Here is a 19,885-nt window from a genome sequence, read left to right as displayed (position 1 = left end):
TTGGCCTGCATGCCTTTCAACTTCCCTAATTCATCCTGATATACCATGTTGTATTTTCTTAGCAGTTCAGGAGCTACTCCTGTTCTCAGGTGAAATATCTCAGACCAGTCAAACCAGTAATGAGTCTCGGCCTAAAAGACTGGGTCCTTCTCCTTGCACTATTATCAGAGGCAGTGGGCTGGTACTGTGGTGATGCCCTTTACCCGAATAGGTTCCCCCGTGCATGTCTTTGATTTAGCTGTTAGCCAGGTTTATTGGCTGCCTGGCTTCATTAAAGTATTTGAAAGTGTGCTCTCCCACCACTGTAGTTGAGGCACCCATATCCGCCACCATTAATAGTGGCTTCTCATTAACTTGGATGGTGACAGTGATAGGTTCGGTTTTTACAGCAGTGAATACAGGGAATAATTGTTGGTGTCAGCAGCTTCAGGTTCTGCTGTATTTTTTAATTCAATCATGTTGGTTTGCTGATTCCCTGGCTGATTTAACTTTGCCCCCACATTGCCTTACTATGTGACCTTTCTTATGGCAGAAGTGGCATTCTGCCTTCTTGAACTTACAGGTGTCTGTGGTCACTGCCCTTTCTAAAACAATTTAATCTTGGAGTAACTGCTGAATTGTGTTTCTACTAGGTCCTTTCATGTTTTTAACAGCGGACATTTGATGCTGTGAGTCTGGTTTTTGCGATACGGTTGGCAGTAGATTCCCACCCCACATGAAGAACGGCGCCAGGTTGTATGTGTTGCAAAGCCTGTGAGTCTGTCACAGCACCTTCCATGGCAAGGTAGAGTTCTAGGGCATGCTCACAATTTACAAATTTATATAAATGACTTGGTTGAAGGGATGGATGGTCTCGTCTCCAAAATTGCTGATGACACAAAGATAGGTAGGAAAGTAATTTGTGAAGAGGACATAAGGAGGCTATTAAAAGATATTAATAAAGGAAACTACGATGGTATGAGATGCAAGTTGTCTATGATGAATTGGGAAACTTTACTTAAAGAGATGATGGTGGATAGGCAAAGGCAAACGTTCAAAGAGCACATGGATGAACTGCAACAATTGTTTATCCCTGTCTGGCGCAAAAGTAAAAGAGGAAAGGTGGCCAAACCATGGCTTACAAGGGAAATTAGAGATAGTATTAGATCCAAGGAAAAGACATACAAATTGGCCAGAAAAAACAACAGACCTGAGGATTGGGAGCATTTTAGAATTCAGCGAAGGAGGACCAAGGGATTGATTAAGAAGGGGAAAATAGAGTACGAGAGTAAGCTTATGGGGAACATAAAAACTGACTATAAAAGTTTCTATAGGTATGTGAAGAGAAAAACATTGGTGAAGACAAATGTAGGCCCCTTACAGTCAGAAACAGGGGAATTTATAATGGGGAACAAAGAAAGGGCTGACCTGCCAAATACATACTTTGGTTCTGTCTTCACAAAGGATGAATAAATAACCTACCAGAAATGTTGAGGAACACAGGGTTTAGTGAGAGGGAGGAACTGAAAGAAATCAGTATTAGTAGGGAAATGATGTTGAGGAAATTGATGGGATTGAAGGCTGATAAATCCCCAAGGCCTGATAATCTACATCCCAGAGTACTTAAGCCCTAGAAATAGTGGATGCATTGGTGGTCATCTTCCAAGATTCTATAGACTCTGGAACAGTTCTTACAGATTGGAAGGCAACTAATGTGACCCCACTATTTAAAAATGGAGGTAGAGAGATAACAGAGAATTATAGACTAGTCAGCCTGACATCAGTAGTGGGGAAAATTCTAGAGTCCATTATAAAAGATTTAATAGCTGAGCACTTAGAAAACAGTGGCAGAATCGGACAGAGTCAGCATGGATTTACGAAAGGGAAATCATGCTTGACAAATCTACTGGAATTTTTCGACGTGTAACTAGTAGAGCTGTTGAGGGGGAACCAGTGGATGTGGTTTATTTGGACTTTCAGAAGGCTTTCGACAAAGACCCACGTAAGAAATTAGCATGTAAAATTAAAGCACATGGGATTGGGGGTAGTGCATTGAGATGGATAGAAAACTGGTTGGCAGACAGGAAACAAAGAGTAGGAATAAACGGGTCTTTTTCTGAATGGCAGGCAGTGACTAGTGGGGTACTGCAGGGATCAGTGCTGGGATCCCAGTTATTCACAATATATATTAATGATTTGGATGAGGGAACTAAATGTAATATCTCCAAATTTGCAGATGACACAAGGTTGAGTGGGAGGGTGAGCTGTGAGGAGGATGCTTCAGTGTGATTTGGACAAGCTGAGTGAGTGGGCAAATGCATGGTATAATGTGGATAAATGTGAGGTTATCCACTTTGGTAGCAAAACAGGAAGGCAGATTGTTATCTAAATGGCTATAAATTGAGAGAGGGGAATATGCAATGAGACCTGGGTGTCCTCATACACCAGTCCCTGAAGGTAAGCATGCAGGTGCAGCAGGCGGTAAAGAAGGCAAATGGTATGTTGGCCTTCATAGCGAGAAGAATTGAGTACAGGAGCAGGGATGTCTTGCTGCAATTGTACAGGGCTTTGGTGAGACCACACTTGGAATATTGTGTGCAGTTCTGGCCTCCTTATCTGAGGAAGGATGTTCTAGCTATAGAAGGAGTGCAGCGAAGATTTACCAGACTAATTCCTGGGATGGGGGGATTGACATGTAAGGCAAAATTAGGATTATATTCGCTGGAGTTCAGAAGAATTGGGGGTGGATCTCATAGAAACCTATAAAATTCTAACAGGACTAGACAGGGTGAATGCAGGAAGGATGTTCCTGATGGTGGGGGAGTCCAGAACCAGGGGTCACAGTCTAAGGATACGTGGTAGACCATTTAGCACTGAGATGAGGAGAAATTTCTTCACCCAGTGAGTGGTGAACCTGTGAAATTCACTGCCACAGAAAGTAGTTGAGGCCAAAACACTCCATGTTTTCATGGAGGAGTTAGATGTAGCTCTTGGGGCGAAAGGGATCAATGGATTTGGGGAGAAAGCGGGAGCAAGCTATTGAGTTGGATGATCAGCCATGATCATAATGAATGGCGGGGCAGGCTCGAAGGGCCAAATGGCCTGCTCCTGCTCCTATTTTCTATGTTTCTATATACAGAGATTAAGTGAGTGGGCAAATATTTGGCAAATGGAGTGTAATGTGGGAAAATGTGAAAGTGTCCATTTTGGCAGGAGGAATAAAAGAGAGGCATAGTATATAAATGGTGAGAGATTGCAGAGCTCTGAGATGCAGAGGAATCTGGATGTCTTAGTGCATGAATCGCAAAAGGCTAGTATGCAGATACAGCAGGTAATTAGGAAAGTTAATAGAATGTTATCATTTATTGTGAGGAGAATTGAATACAAAAGCCGAGAAGTTATGCAAGTGAGACCACATCTGGAGTACTGTGTAAGGTATTGGTCACCTTATTTAAGGAAGGATGTAAATGCCTTGGAAGCAGTTCAGAGGTTTACCAAGTTAATACCTGGAATGGGCAGGTTGTCTTATGAAGAAAGGTTGGACAGGCTAGGCTTGTACCTGCTGGAGTTTCGAAGAGTAGGAGGCGACTTGATTGAAACATATAAGATCCTGAGGGGACTTGACAGGGTAGATGTGGAGAGGATGTTTCCTCTTGTGGGAGAATCTAGAACTAGGGGTCACTGTTTAAAAATAAGTGGTCACCCATAAAATGGAAATGAGGCATTTTTTTTTCTCTCTCAGAGGGTTGTGAGTCTTTGGAACTCTCTTCCTGAAAAGGTGGTGGAAGCAGAGTCATTGAATATTTTTAAGGCAGAGGAGGATAGATTCTTAGTAAGCAAGAAGGTGATAGGTTATTAGGGGTAGGCGGGCTGCAGCTTTGAGGTTACTATCAGATCGTCCATGATCGTACTAAATGGCAGAGCAGGCTTGAGGGGATGAATGACCTACTCCTGTTCCTCGGTTGTATGTTCGTATATTCGATGTCAACCTCAGCAAGTAAATGGTCACCCTGAACTCCGATTGGGACCAAGCCGATTGGTCCCGCAGCATATCATTTAATGTGTCCCCGACGTTGCAGGGTTCTGTCAACTGTTTAAGGTTCGCTACATAGGTTACGACGGACTTCCCTGGGGCCCTAACACTGGAATTAAACTTAAAACGCTGCATTATTATGGATGGCTTTGGCTGGAAGTGCATTTACACGAGGTCCACTAATTCATTAACGGGCTTAGAATTGCATGCGCTTGGGGCCATCAGGTTGTGAATGAGATTATATGTCTTACAACCACATACACTCGAAAGGATGAATTTCTGCTTTTCCTCCACAGTAATTTCGTTCACTACGAAATAAAAGCAGAGGCGCTCTACATACTGGCTCAAGTCTTCCATAGTTACAATGTAAGGATCAATTCTGCCGAAGAGTGGCATGATTGGTGAGTAATCTCTTCTTTTTCTTAAGATTTGATGTACTCACGGTAACAAGGCAAGGGTCAGCGTCAGAGCTATTTTATCCAAATGTAATGGCTCGATGGAGCAGACAGGTTTCAACAAGAACAGATAAACTTTATTACAGAGAACTTTTCTGATGCTGCATGCTCAATCAGGACTCTTATCAGGAAGACCCACCCCCAGGATTGCCCGCGTTTAGGGCTCATTGGTTGGACCCTCCCAGAACATCACATGATCCCAGATATCTTCAGTTACTACACAGATCTTCAGTTTCCATGCCGCTGTAATGTATACTCTCTCCTTAACCCATTCATCATTTTAGTTCCCTTCCTACCAAGAAAAGCTTTCTAAAAATCTATCATGCATTTGGTTACCTCCACTTCCCCTAACCTTTCGTTAGTGTCTGTTCCAGCTGTGAAACTCCGTGGAACATTTCAAGGTGATATATAAGTGCATGTTAGTTTATTTATCCTTGTTACTATTGCAGTGTTACTGTGCTGCTGAATACTGTAAAATCCTTTTTATATCTTTTCCTTTTGTTGCACATCAGCAGAGAATGAAACTAAATAAGATAAGACAGAAGGGAGGGGACCTAGACCAGGCTCTTTTCCTCCATTGACGCACTCTGGACAATTATCACCGCTACCCTGGGCTGATTGGCACCTTCCATTAGTAGCCCCAGAAAGCAGCAATAAAGTGGGCAGACAAGAGGAAATCTACCAGGAGTCTGGTTCCTTCTCCTCCCCACTGGCATTTGCATTTGACAAGCATAGAAAAGGGACACTGGTTCAAGCAGGGGATGGGGAAGACAATCGGAGTTGAGACAAGGAGGAGATATAAAGCCTCACTGCCCCATTTTCCTGCAGTTTCTGACATCATCCTTCAGGCTAGATAGCATTGGAAAATCCAAATACATCCTCTCCTAAAGGGTCTGGAGTTTCTGCAGAGGTGTCACCTGCCAACTTTGAATTTGATATTCCATGTCCACAGAGGACAGCTTTTCATTTTGTCTGCCCCTCAAACAGTTAAGGAACTCTTCATTTTTACAAGATGTGTATTAGAGGTGTATCTGACAAACTTAATTGAATTTTTTGAGGAAGTAACCAAAGTAATAGACTGGGGAATGAATATTAGATAAAGCATATAATGACTTCCAAAAAGCATTTAATAAGGTTCCCCATGAGGCCTGGTTAGATGGTAAATGATAGGGATAATAGGTATATATTCGAACTGGAAGGAAACGACTTGTGGTGTCCCAAAAGAACCTGTTCTCGGGCCTCATGTTTTCACTATTTTTATTAATGACTTAGATAACACAATAGAGAGTCATATATCCAAGCTTTCTGATGACACAAAGAATGGTGGCGTAGTAAAGTCAAAGTACGCGGAAGTATAAAATTACAAAGACACAATGATAGATTGAGTGCACAAATCTGTGGCAGATTGATTTCAAAATAAATAAATGTCATACATTTTGGACCAGAAAATGATAGACCCAAATATTTTCTAAATGGTAAAAAGTTAGGGACAATGGAATCTAAAGAGATTAAGGGGTCCATGTATATAAATCACTAAATTGTGGTAATCAGGTACATAAAATGATTGAGAAAACCAACCGAATGTTAACCTTTATAACTAGAGAGAGGGTGTAAAAGGGAGGAAGTTTTGCTTCAGTCCTAGTTAAACCACATCCAGAGTATTGTGTATGGTTCTGTGCAACATAACTTAGAAAGGATATATTGGCCTTTGTGGAAGTGCAGCGCAGATTCAGTAGAATGTTACCAGCTCACTGATGCTTGGTTTGGGTTCTGCCAGGATCACACAACTTCTGACCTCATTACAGCATGGGCAAAAAAGCTGAACTCCAGCGGTGAGGTGAGAGCGACTGCCCTTGACATCAAGGCAGCATTTGACTGAAAGTGGCATCAAGGAGCCCTCGCAAAATTGGAGTCAATGGGAATCAGGGAAAACTCTCCATTGGTTGGAGTCATACCTAGCACAAAGGAAGCGGTTGTGATTGTTGGAGGTCAATCATCTCAGTTCCAGGACATCACTGCAGGACATCCTTAGGTAGTGTCCTAGGTCCAGCCATCTTCAGTTGCTTCATCAATGTCCTTCCTTCTGTCATAAGGTCAGGAGTGGGGATGTTCACTGATGATTACAGATTGTTCAGCACCATTCGCTACTCCTTAGATACTGAAGCAGTCTATGTCCAAATGCAGCAAGATCTGGACAGTATCCAGGCTTGGGCTGACAAGTGGCATGTAACATACATGCCACACAAGTGCCAAGCAATTATCATCTCCAACAAGAGAAAATCTAACCATCGCCTCCTTGACATTCAATGGCATTGCCATCACTGAATCCCGCATTATCAACATTCCAGGGGTTACCATTTACCAGAAACTAAACTAGACCAGCCATATAAATACTGTAGCTATGATAGCAGGTCAAAGGCTAGGAATCCTGCAGTGAATAACTCACTACCTGACTCCCCAAAGCCTGTCCACCATCTACAAGGTACAAGTCAGGAGTGTGATGGAATACTCCCCAATTGCCTGGACGAGTGCAGCTCCAAAAACTCTCAAGAAGCTTAACACAATCCAGGACAATGCAGCCCGCTTGTTTGACACCACATCTACTAACATTCACTCTCTGCACCACCGATGCGCAGTAGCAGCAGCGTGTACCATCTACAAGACACACTGCAGAAACTCCCCAAGGCTCCTTAGGCAGCACCTTCCAAATCCATGACTGTTACCATCTAGAAGGACAAGGGCAGCAGATAGATGGGAACACCACCACTGGAAGTTCCCCTCCAAACCTCTCACCATCCTGACGTTGAAATATATCATCGTTCCTTCACTGTCGCTAGATCAAAGTTCTGGAATTCCTTCCCTAAGAGCACTGTGGGTGCACCTACGTCACATGGACTGCAGTGATTCAGGAAGGCAGCTCACCACTACCCTCTCAAGGGCAATTAGGGAAGGGCAATTAGTGCCAGCCCAGCCAGCAACATCCATACCCCGTAAACAAATTTTTAAGAAGTTACCAAGAGTTACATTATGAGGAGAGATTATATAGACTAGGTTTATATTCCTTGGGATATAAAAAATAAGGGCTGATTTGATTGAGGTTTTTAGTATTTTGAAAGGAATTGATAGGATGGTGGCGGAATCTAAGACACGGGGAGGTAACTTTAAAATTAGAGATAGGTCATTTAGAGAGAAGTTAGAATACAATTCTTCACACAACAGGTGGTAGAAGTGTGAAACTCCTGCAAAAAGTAGTAAATGCTAGCTCAGTTAATAGTTTACATTCTGAGATCAATAGATTGTGGCTAGCGGAAGATATTAAGGAATATCGAGCCAAGACAGGTGGATGGAGTTAGGATTCAAATCAGGCATGATTTCACTGAATGAGCAGATCAGGATTGAGGGTCTGAATGGCTCATTCATGTTTCTATGTAAGCACTCCCCAGAAAACAAATATTAATTTGCACAATTTTTTGTCAGTGGTCACAAGCCATCTGAGATGAGGGAACAGCAACTCTTTCTGTTAGTAAAAGGAAAGACACAGCCCTCACTGCAGCAATGTGAGGGGTGTTAATGGTATCTTTACTCTGAAATGCCACATGACTAGCAATTTTGGGCCTGCCTCTCCAGCAGGTAGTACAAGGTGACATATATCAGAAGAGGGCATCTTTTACCTCCATTAGGAGGCAGTGCACTCCATATTAACTGACTGAAGTACTAACTCCTGTTGATGATTGGAAACACTCAGTGCCATTGAAGCGCCACTGGACAGCTGGCTGGATGTTGCTCCTCAGTTGCAGATCTGCAGAAGCTGTACTGGGCTGCTTGCTATAGCCTCCAAGCTTCCAGGTCATGGTTTCCCCCTTAAGTGTCAACAGACTTAATGCTGCACAGGCGCTTCACAGTTTACTGAAAGGTTTATCCTCTAGGCAATTCTTCCAGCTCTGCTCACCACTGGAAACTTGCCGACTCCCACTGGCGCCTTAACACCTACTCTAAATGAGAGAAATTAACATTAAGTGAAGATTGTTGAATCCTGAGTAAATTTGCATGTTTCACATTAATTGCTACTTAACAAACTGCTAACGAGTAAAACAATCAATGATGTCAAGTTTGTGCGTTACAATATGTTAGAAATATTTACTTCTAGGACAGAAGTGCAACTGTGGAGTGAGGAGTATGGGAAACAGGTGAAATCCTGACAACTGGAGCAGGGAAGATGAAGCATAAAATGCCAAAAATAACTGGTAAGGGGACTGGGCATGCTCTAGTGGTTGGGTCTACATGCTGGCAGCAAGTTTAGGAACATGGGAAAAAAATTCCCCATCAATTAGCAACAAATCACAAAATTGCTTTCAATTTGTTCGGTAGGAATATTTGTGGAGATCATAAAAGAAAGAAGCTCTCTTATTATACAAACACTTAAAAATGCCACATGATCTTAGTTGGACTAGAGATGACCTGGAAGTAGCAATACAAGAACACAAGAAAAAGGAGCAGGTGAAGACCGTACAGCCAGTCGAGCCTGCTTGGCCATTCAGTACAATCATGGTTGATCTTGGGCATTGATTCCACTTTCCCACCTATTCCCCATATCTCTTGATTCCCTGAGAGACCAAAAATCTGTCTATCACAGCCTTAAATTTGTTCAATGATGGATCATCCACAGCCCTCTGGGGTAGAGAATTCCAAAGATTCACAACCCTTTGAGCAAAGTAATTTCTCCTCAATGATCAACCCTTTATCCTGAGACTGTGCCCACGTGTTTCAGATTCTCTGACCAGCAGAAACAATCTCTCAGCTTCTCAGCAGTTCTGTTGAAGGGTCATGAGGACTCGAAACATCAACTCTTTTCTTCTCCGCCGATGCTGCCAGACCTGCTGAGTTTTTCCAGGTAATTCTGATTTTGTTTTGGATTTCCAGTATCCGCAGTTTTTTGTTTTTATCTCTCAGCGTCTATCCTATCTGCCTCTTCAGAATCTTGTATGTTGCAATGAAATCACCTCTCATTCATCTAAACTCCAGAGCATGTTTACTCAGCATTTCATCATAAGACAACACCCTAATCTCAGGGACTAATTTAATGAACCTTCACTGTGCTGCCTTCAATGCAAGTATATCCTTTCTTAAATATAGAGACAAAAACTGCACCCAGTGTTCCAGCTGTGGTCTCACCAAATAGCCATACAATTGTAACAAGACTTTTTTACTTCTGCACTCCAATCCACTTGCAATAAAGGCCAACGTGCCATTGCCTTCCTAATTGCATGCTAACTTCCTATGTTCCTTGTATGAGTACACCCAAGTCAACATTTACAAGTCACACAACTTTTTTAAAATGTTCTGCTTTTCTGTTATTACAACCAAAGTGAATAACTTCATACTTCCCCACTTTATATTCCATCTGCTATCCTGTTGGACAATCACTTAACCTGTCGGTATCTCTTTGCAGCCTCGCTATGTCCTTCCTACAGCCTAGCTTTCCACCTAGCTTTGTATTGTCAGCAAACTTAGATCTATTACTCTCTGTCTCTTCATCTAAGTCATTAATGTAGATTGTAACGAGCTGAGGCCCCAGCACTGATACTTGCAGCATTCCACTCCTCGCAGCCTGCCAACTTGAAAATGCCCCATTTAGGCCAACACTTTGCTTCCTGCCCGTTAAGTGAGCAGAGCAGCAGCCGGAGCCAAGGAGGGGGGAGCCACCATGTCCCAGCAGGGGGCAACACTGCAGAGCTACAACAACGAATTGGTTAAATGTATCGAAGGTTTGTGTGAAAAGAGAAGAACTGAACCAACAAATCTTACAGGAGGAGGAAGAGAAGAACAAGCTGCAGAATAATATCCGCATTTTAACAGAGAAACTTACCAAGGTCAACAAGGGTCAGGCACGCAAAATGGCAACCCGAAAAGAATTTGATATAATTATTGCGGAGACTGAAGGTGCTTATATGAAGAACTTCAAAAGCTCCCAGACACTGCTGACTGTCCTGAAGCAGGAAGCAGGGACCTTGAATCAATTCAATAAGAATGGTGACAACAAGGACTCCCAATTTTTAGCAATCAGCTTCAGAGGTGCAGGAAGTGTAGAAGAGAGGGAATCTGTGATTGTAACAGTGAGAAAAATAGTCAATAAATGGCTAATACTGGATCACTGTTAAAACAATTTCAACTTCTATCAAGGGATTGATAACTACTTAAAAGACTTTAATTTGTATTTCTACTGATAATAAAATTTACAGATATGAAAAAAACCCAATCCTTTATAAGCTAATATATAATCCCCAACTCTATGAACATTTATCTTGCCTATTAACTTCTTTGTGTGGTGCCTTATCAAATGTTTTTTGGAACCACGACATCTACTGGTTCCCCTTTATCTACCCTCCTAGTTACATCCTCAAAAAACTAATAAATTTGTCAAACATGATTTCCCTTTAGTAAAATCATGTCATCTTGTTCTAATAATAAAGTAACTATACTTTTCTAAGTGCATTGTTAAGGTTTTTTTTATTCATTCGTGGTTGTGTGTGCCATTGGCTAGGCCAGCATTTATTTCCCATCCCTAATTGCCCTTGAGAAGGTGGTAGTGAGCTGCCTTCTTGAACCGCTGCAGCCCATGTGGTGTAGGTACACCCACAGTACTGTGAGGGAGGGAGTTCCAGGATTTTGACCCAGTGACAGTGAAGGAACGGTGATATATTTCCATGTCAGGATGGTGTATGGCTTGGAGGGAAGTGGTGATGTTACCCTGTGCCTGCTGCCCTTGTCCTTCTAGATGGTGATGGTTGTGGGTTTGGAAGTTGCTGTCGAAGGAGCCTTGGCAAATTTCTGCAGTGCATCTTGTAGATGGTACACACTGCTGCTACTGTGCAACAGTGGTGGAGGGAGTGAATGTTTGTGGATGGGGTGCCAATCAAGTGGGCTGCTTTCTCTTGGATGGTGTCAAGCTTCTTGGGTGTTGTTGTAGCTGCACTCTTCCAGACAAGTGGAGAGTATTCCATCACACTCCTGACCTGTGCCTTGTAGAAGGTGGACAGGCCTTGGGGAGTCAGGAGGTGAGTTACTTGCCACAAGATTCCTAGCCTCTGAGCTGCTCTTGTAGCCATAGTATTTATATGGCTAGTCCAGTTCAGTTTCTGGTCACTGGTAATGCCCATGATGTTGATAGTGATTCAGCGATGGTAATGCTATGAATGTCAAGGGGCAATGGTTAGGTTCTCTCCTGTTGGAGGTGATCATTGCCTGGCACTTGTATGGTGCAAATGTTACTTGCCACTTGTCAGCCCAAGCCTGGATATTCCAGGTCTTGCTGAATTTGGACATGGGCTACTTCAGTATCTGAGGAGTCGCAAATGGTGCTGAACATTGTGCAATCATCAATGAACATCCCCACTTCTGACCTTATGGTGGAAGGAAGGATATTGCTAAGCAGCTGAAGATGGTTGGGCCTAGGGTTGACTTCAAAATAGATCCCAGCATTTTCCCAATGACTGATGCTAGCAAGTAACTATATTTCCAGTCCCAGGTTATTTATTACTGAATTCTCTCTATCTCAACAGTATTATTAGAGGATTATGGATAGCCAATAATGAATTATAAACAGTAACCAGGCAATTCCATGAGCTCAAAGTCTCACTTTACCCATGCCCTGTTTGCCTGGTCCATTGTGCCTGCTCAGTTCTGAATTTACTGTCTTATGTTTGTGGCTATAAGAGTACTATGGTTACTTTATCCTGCTGGCTAGCTTCAGGAAAAAAATTAGAATTCTTTTCTATTTTTTCTTTTCTTCTATTTTAAAAATATATTTAGGCACTCATGCATGTCAAACTTCAGCAATTTAGTAAAACACATCTTTTTCTCATATTTCATGCTCAAAATTTGAACATATTCGATTAATTTTTGCTAATTTGTCATTACTTTGATGTTTATATAAGGTTCTGTTCATCAATCGATGTTAAAAGCACACTGGCATTTGCAAGATCTCGCAGTGAATCATTAAAACTGACAATAGCACCCCCTATAGGACGAAATGGACCTACCACAATAATTATCTTCATGCTGCTACCACAAACAGATTTAGCAATATTATAGTCTTTCCTCCTGAAAATCTGAGGTTAGAAATTAGTGTTGGCAAATGTAATTGGCAGACAAAAAATATTTCAAACAGGATAATCCCTCTATCAAAATAATGGCTAAAGGAATGTCACATGAATATGGTAAGAGTTTGTCTGCTAATATCAATAATAGTTTTCAGCCCTATAATATTAAAATGAATGCATGCTCTAACATTCTAGGATTAGCAAGTGGCTTTATCTTCAAGTCTCAGCTTGGGTGTCACTGAAATCTCTCTATTGCAGTAGTGTAAATTATGGACATATAACAACTAATTATAAAGCATTATTTATCTAATTAAGCAAAGATTGAAAGGTCCATTTATCTGAATTGTGGGGTTGAATTACTGTCTTAAAGTGACTGAGGGGTATCCATTTTAGTTTATAATAAAAATGAGTTTGATCATTTTCTTGTTTTTGCATGGTTATTATAGTATTGTGTTTCCATTTCTGGTGCACTTTGAAAATGTTAAATGATGTGTGGAATTCATGACATAGGATCTGAAAGTGTTCTGAGTGACTTACATAGAATACAGTAGTACCAGATTATTATTATTTATGACACAGTAGGCCCTTTGTTCTATGAATTATAGATAGAGCACCAGGTGGAAGTGAGATGTAACCAGCTCAGAGTATTGGGAGGAAGGCAGGAGGCACATGGACCAGTTCAAACTACCTGTTCAGTCAACAAAGCCTTGGTGTTGATAGATATCATGAAGAAGTTTGGAGTCTGTATTATCTGCCCTCCTGGCTTAAGGAGAGACCCTAATGTTAAATGACCTGGGTGAAGAGAAAAAGAAGCAAGTTCTGAATGTGCTCTAGTTTTCAGCATTCGTCTGTGGAGCTGAATCCCTTGATGCCATTTCAGTAATCAAATCACTCTGGAGCCCCGTTTTGTAAGTACAGGACCGATTTCAATGAGATGTGAATATTTCAATAAACTGCTAGTGACTGTGATTACTGGTGCTTGCTTATTTGTTCGGCGTAATGCTCTGTCTCATGGGAAGAACTTGACTGTATTCAATGTGATTAATTTGCAAAGTAAGGAACATTTATTATTTCATAATAAGTACATGATTATGTAATGTATTAGGAATAACATCTCTTTGAGCCAGGCTGTGAAAGGGATTCACAGAGGAATTCAGAGTAACTTCATTACCACACATAAGATTTTGCTGTTGCAGCCAATAGCCCTTTGCCCTCATTAGGAGACTTTCACCAGAAAGCCATTTAGTGCCGAGTTCAAAGAGTTAAATGAGATTTAGTAAAACAGCTGATTAAAACACTGTCTTTGGTCAGTTTTCTTATAGAAACAGCTGACTAGAAGAACAGTCCAGGGAGTGAAAGGCTTTTTCTTTTGCTTTTCTTTTCTCGCCACATATTCTTAATGAGTTGTACTGATACAGGGAACTGATACTGAGTGATCAAAAGCCCACAGTGTAAAGCTATTTGAATCCAGCACTGAACCCAGCAGTTCTGGCTTTGACAGACTAAGAATTCCAAGTGAAGAGAATGGAAGTGTCATGCTGGTGCAGCAGGGGATTGGTCCTGCAGGGCTGTGGTTGTGTTCATTGTTGTTAATCTGCACAATACCTGACCTAGAAGTGCCACATTTTCAGGCATTTAAAAGAAATACTTTAATTCTTCAGGACAGTCAGTGTTTTCACGATTATCAGAAAGAACAATTTCTTGTGAATTTTACAGCATTGGAACCATGTAATTTTGAAGAATAGATAACTTCCTTGTTTTATCTTATTTATAAAGGAAGGAGTTTGATTTGTAAAATTAGCATGGGCTGGGAGGTTTTCTGATAACAGAACTTTGATCAGTAAAAAAGTACATTGTGGCTGCTCTCTGTTTGACATTTGGTTGTGGTTTAGGGCGAGGGGAATTTTGTAGCATGTCAGCTTGTTCTTTGTTTTTTTTAACATATGGCAGATCTACAGCTTTTCATATGCCTCCTTTTCTTTGCACCTTAATTACCTCTGCACAACAGAAGTAAAATATGTTTTTATTCATCCAAAATATGATTATCCTTTCCAGCAAGTCCCCAGTCAACCCAGTATTGCCAAGGTCATGCTGTTGGATACAGTGAGATTTTATAGACATACAGGGCAGGCACTTGTGCTCTCACTGGTGGTGAACCTGGAGGTGGGGGGGGGGGCATACAATTAGGTGTGATGTAGATGTACCCAAACCACACCGCCTTCCTGCCTCCGGGAAAATAAAGTTCTGGGCAGGAACCCATGGTCAACCTTCCCACCCTGTTGCCTATTGAGGCCCTTAAATGGCCATTTAATGACCACTTAAGGGCCTCACCCCATGGCAGGTGCGCCTGTTGACATTTGATGTCCATGACAGGTAAAACTGTGCAGCCAGCTTGTCACCTCTGGAGAGGGGTGGGGTCTCTCGATCAAAGGAATTCTGTGCCTGCCATCCTGTGCCCTCTGTACCCCTCTCCCCACAACCCCCACCTTGTGAACCCGCGCTCCCCCGCCACCCCACCGCACCACCAACCCCCCCCCCCCCCCCCCCCACCCCCACCCCCCGCTCATTACTTAGCTGCGTCCTGATTGTGGTCATTCCACAATCCTAGGAGTTTGGCACCTATCCTTCCAGCAGCAGCCACAGCCTCCCCAGCGGTGCCGCTGAGCACAGGAGCTGCCAGCCTCTGATTGAACAGCAGCTCTCGGGAAGTGATTCCAGGGGCTAGCCTGCCACTGGCCTCGCCACTGCCTGATTGGCTTGTGGTTCAATGGGCCTCCCCAAAAAGAGGCAGAATGGGTTTGGGAGGCAAGACCCCCGATGCCTCAACAAGATTCTGCCCACAGTGAGGCGATCCCACAGAATCAAGTTGAGCCAGATTATTTTACTGTCGCAAGACTCAAAGAAAAAGTGGTTTTTTCACCAAAAGGGAACAGCAAGTGAGTCTTGACAGATGTAGGATGCAATAGTTGCATTCTAATGAGGAAGCAACTTTTCTTTTCATTTTAATTTCAGTCCAGCAGTTTACCTACAATGTACTTTGAAATATCATTCACCTCTTGCCACTCTTGCCCCTCACCATATTCATCTAGGCATTCATTATTTCCAGGTTCAACCTTTCTCACATCTTCTTAGCTATATTTCCAGATTCAGCCTCAAATCTCCTTCAACCTGTACTCTATCCCCCCACCTCATTCATTTTAAAAATCCTTGCTCTTGTCTATAAATCATTCAATGGCTTTATCCTATCCTCCTCTTTAATGTCCCAACTCACACAATGTGCTCTTCTAAGTCTTGCATCTTCCCTTGGTGACAGAGCCTTCAATCATCCTAACCAAGCACTCTGGACCACCTCTCTTAAAACCAGCTTTTGTTAAGCTACATCTTGTCCATTTTCAAAAGCCTCTTCAAAAACCTACTCTTTAAACAATACCTTTGATCATTTTCCCTAGCCATGCTCCCCAAATCTTGCTTGAGCAGGTGATCTCCTCATTCGTTCAGCTGGGACTTAGTGTGATTTAGAAAAAAAATGTAAAATAACTTTTTAAAGAATGACAAATCTCTCATTACCTGCCAAGTAAAATAATCCCAGTAAAGCAGTTCCCCATTACAGCATTTTAAAGTAAAATCTGGAAATGCATTCAAGGGCATTCTTTTTTCAGAGTCAGAAGATGAAAAATGCTATGTGTCTTTCAAATTGAAGACAAATTTAAAATTAACAGAGTTAGCAGAGATTAAATCTGCAATGAAAGGATGTCTGTTCATATTAATACAGACTGTGGCAGGTAGGGCTTTATTTTAACAGCAAATTAACATTTTTGTTTCACTGCTTACAACAGGGAGATTATTTTCACTCTGGATGCCAATGTAAAACTTGTTGCAGATCAGCCGCTCTTTATATATGCCCCGCCCGATTTTGTTTTCCATTGAAGTCAATGTATTACCCACACTTAAAGTTTAAATTACCTCAGTGAGTCCAATGGAAAGGAAAACCAGGCGAGTTGTATAATGGGCAGCCGGTTTGCAACCACCAGCTTTCAGCCTGCAGCCGACATGAAAATAACCCTGTATCTCCAAATTACAGAGATTACAAAATAGAAAATTATAGCAGATGCAGAACAGTATCCTGTCCTTGGTATGCGACAGTGTTTCTACCACATTGTAGAAACTTTGCCATTTACAATCTCAGGCCAGAGCTACGAACCCCACAGGAATTTGCATCTGTTCATTTTAACGCATGGAAAATCCTCCAGGGCCTGCTGACCATCGCACCAAAATTCTCAATACACATGCCCAGGGAGGGGAAGCACAATTCTGTTCTATCTGTCCTTATTTCCACATCAGAACTAAAATCACACATTCCTCAGTTTAATGAGAAACCCAGATTTCATTGCTCACATTGCAGGACATCATCAAAGTTGAAAAGGGTGGGAGATAACAAAGTAAATCAAGGAGCTATGGTTGGATGACAAAATACTTGGGCTGGGAGTTTTCGGTCCCGCCCGCCACTGCGATCATCCGGTCCTGCCGAAAGTCAATGGACTTTTGGCTGGGCCGCCGAATCTCCCACGGTGGGTCCCGTCATGGCGGGACAGGAAAATCCCGACCTTGGTTTCTAAAATTCTGAAGAATAAGGGGGGAAGGCCAAACTGAGGGAGGCTAAGACTGACAGTTTTGAGGTTCTGCGAAAGAATGATCTAGAGTGTAGTAAATGGAATATTATAAATTTAGAAATTCTATGAATGAATGCACATTTTCTGTTTTTAACCTCCATTTTGCAAGCTGCCTCAAGGGTCATTACTTTTAAATATAGATTGAGATTTGGTGATAAGTATCAGTGTTTAAAGATTAGCAGATTAGACAAAGCTTTTTAAACCACTGGATGATGCACCTACATATATGATTGCGTGATCACTTGGAAGGTTCATGATGCGTGCTGCATTGCACCTTGCAAAGGAAAGAATTGAACCCACACATTTATATTTATTCAATGAATGCACGTTGTTAAAATAGCAGTATAAACATACAACATTAACTATCTTGGTATTGAACTCAATTGCCCTTTGCAAAGGTTAAAATTCAACTTCAATGTTACATTCTAAACTATAATTAAGTTCCATTTTTTTATTATTTCTCTGTTCACTAAAGAAGTGATGCATTACTTGTAGTAAATTTCATTCTCACTGCCTTTAGACAATTCTGACATTGTTAAGTTTAAATAATAAACAGGTATAAATTTGCATAGTTTTGGTAATCGTGCCAAGCTTTCCAAATTTGTTTACCATTACGCATCCTTGCATCACATGTGTGTGACCTCATTGCACTGAGATTGGCACATGACTTTTTGGCTCTTTCCTCTCCCTAAACTAAAACAGATTTACCAAAATCCTTTTTATTCATGAAGATAGTCCCTGTAAAAGAAGAAACAGTCTGAAATAATATTTCATTTTACTTTTGAAAATAAAATGCTGCTAAAATATGAGAGGGGCAGTTTGACTTGTATGTTCCAAATGTTCCAGCAAAAGAAGGTAAATTTTGTAGAATGATTATTTCCTAACTTCAAAGTGAAAATCATTTTAAACACTGAAAATAATCAGAGGCTGAACTTAATTCAACAGGGAAAGAAACAAATGAGATGAAGTCGACTTAGTTCCTTTCTTAACCCTTGCCTCTGGACATTCCCCAGTGTTTCAGAGGCTAAATCCAGAGGCCGAATTTTCACTCCCCCCAACCTGTCACCAACACCCCCACCCCCACCCCCACCCGCCACTGACACCCCCACCAACACCCCCACCCCCTGAAGTTAGGAATGGATGTTTGGGGCGGCCTGAAAATGCTGGTGCCAGCTGGTGTATCAGTATCAGTTCATCACTCCTAGTACCAGCCACTTTGAAGGAGGTGAGTTCAACGACCAGAAAGGCCGTCTGCCCTCACAAGGCAGGCAGGCAACTTTGCTTATTTAAAGCCTTGTTAAAGGTCAATTTAGGAGGGCGACTGAGATTTCCCAAAGCAATAGGTGGGGAAGTGGTGAGGGAGGGGGTGAGTGGGTTGATCAAAGCACAGGATGCGGGCACCCAGTGGCAGGCCAGGGTTCTGGCGCTCTCTGGCAGTTCTACAAGCCCTCCCTGCCTGCCTGGGTAGGGGTACAACATTCTGTAGAGGGACTGTCTCCAAAGTGGTGGCCTGGCTACTTTTGTGTTTTCTTTTCATTATATTTTTTTAAAGTGGCTGGGAGGGTACCTTCTTTTTGCAACTCCCTCACAGTAACTTACCTTGTGCTGTCTCAGACATGTCCTTGGCATCTCTTGGCAGGACAAAGTCACCAACTGTGCTGTCCTGGAGCATGCTAATTCCAGCAGCATCTATGTACTGCTAAGCCAACAGTGTCTGTGTTGGCTTGGCCAGGTTCATCGGATTGAAGACAGCTATGTACCCAAAAACCTTCGCTATGGTGAATGGCCACTGGATCATGATCTCCTTGGTGTCCATGCCTCTGCTACATGGCACCTTCAAGTGAGATATGAAGATCATGGATCTGACAACTGGAAGACAATCACTGACTGCCATGACCTCTAGAGGCTGGCTCTTTGGCAGGGATTGGAAGAGGCGAGCAGAAACAAAAAGCCCAGCTGGCCGAGAGGATGGCCGAGAGAAAATAGAAACCAACGAATCATCACCTTCTCAGCCACTGTCTTCCTCTGCAACAAATGCGGCAGAGATTGCCGTACCAGAGTGGTGCTCCTGGGCCACACCAAACAATTCTTAACACAGAACTGCTCACCACGATGCAAACCATCGACTTATGAGATGAAAGGCTGCCACCACTGTAGCTGGATAATGCTCGGGTGTTGGAAGGTCTCTGATTGACCCTTCAGCTTTGAGAGCCCACCCTTAATTGGATAGGAAACCCATCTCCATACTAATTAAGGGCTTACTCATGTGAATTTTAATCAGTTCCCCCCTCCCCCCACCCCTTCCAGGGATGTGTTTCTGACTATCAAAGAAACCTGGTTTCTAATTCCCACCTCCATGGCAAAAATTCTGCACCAGGACGCTGCCAATGCCCAATCCAGAGGCTGATGCTAATCTGCTCTATCAGTCAAAAAATATGCGAATGTATTTTACTCAGAGGATATATTTGTGGGTGAGTGTAGATCTAGGGGACACTGTTTAAAAGTTCAGGATCTCCTATTTAAGACTGAGAAGAGGAAAAATTTATTTTCTCAGAAGGTCTTTAATGTTTCCCAGAGACCAGCGGAATCTGGGTCAATGAATATATTCAAGACTCAGTCTGACAGATTTTAAGGAGTCAAGGGTTATGG

General features: G+C 42.2%; 1 pseudogene; it reads left to right on the top strand.

Annotated features, from left to right (window-relative positions):
- Window positions 1-10,171: 10,171 nt before the first annotated feature.
- On the top strand, window positions 10,172-10,625 carry LOC121276796 (annotated as a pseudogene).
- Window positions 10,626-19,885: the final 9,260 nt, after the last annotated feature.

The sequence above is a fragment of the Carcharodon carcharias genome, chromosome 4 (genome assembly GCF_017639515.1).
Source record: "Carcharodon carcharias isolate sCarCar2 chromosome 4, sCarCar2.pri, whole genome shotgun sequence".
Lineage (NCBI taxonomy): Eukaryota > Metazoa > Chordata > Chondrichthyes > Lamniformes > Lamnidae > Carcharodon > Carcharodon carcharias.
The sequence above is the reverse complement of the archived record's forward strand: the minus strand, read 5'-3'. Positions and strand labels throughout refer to the sequence as shown.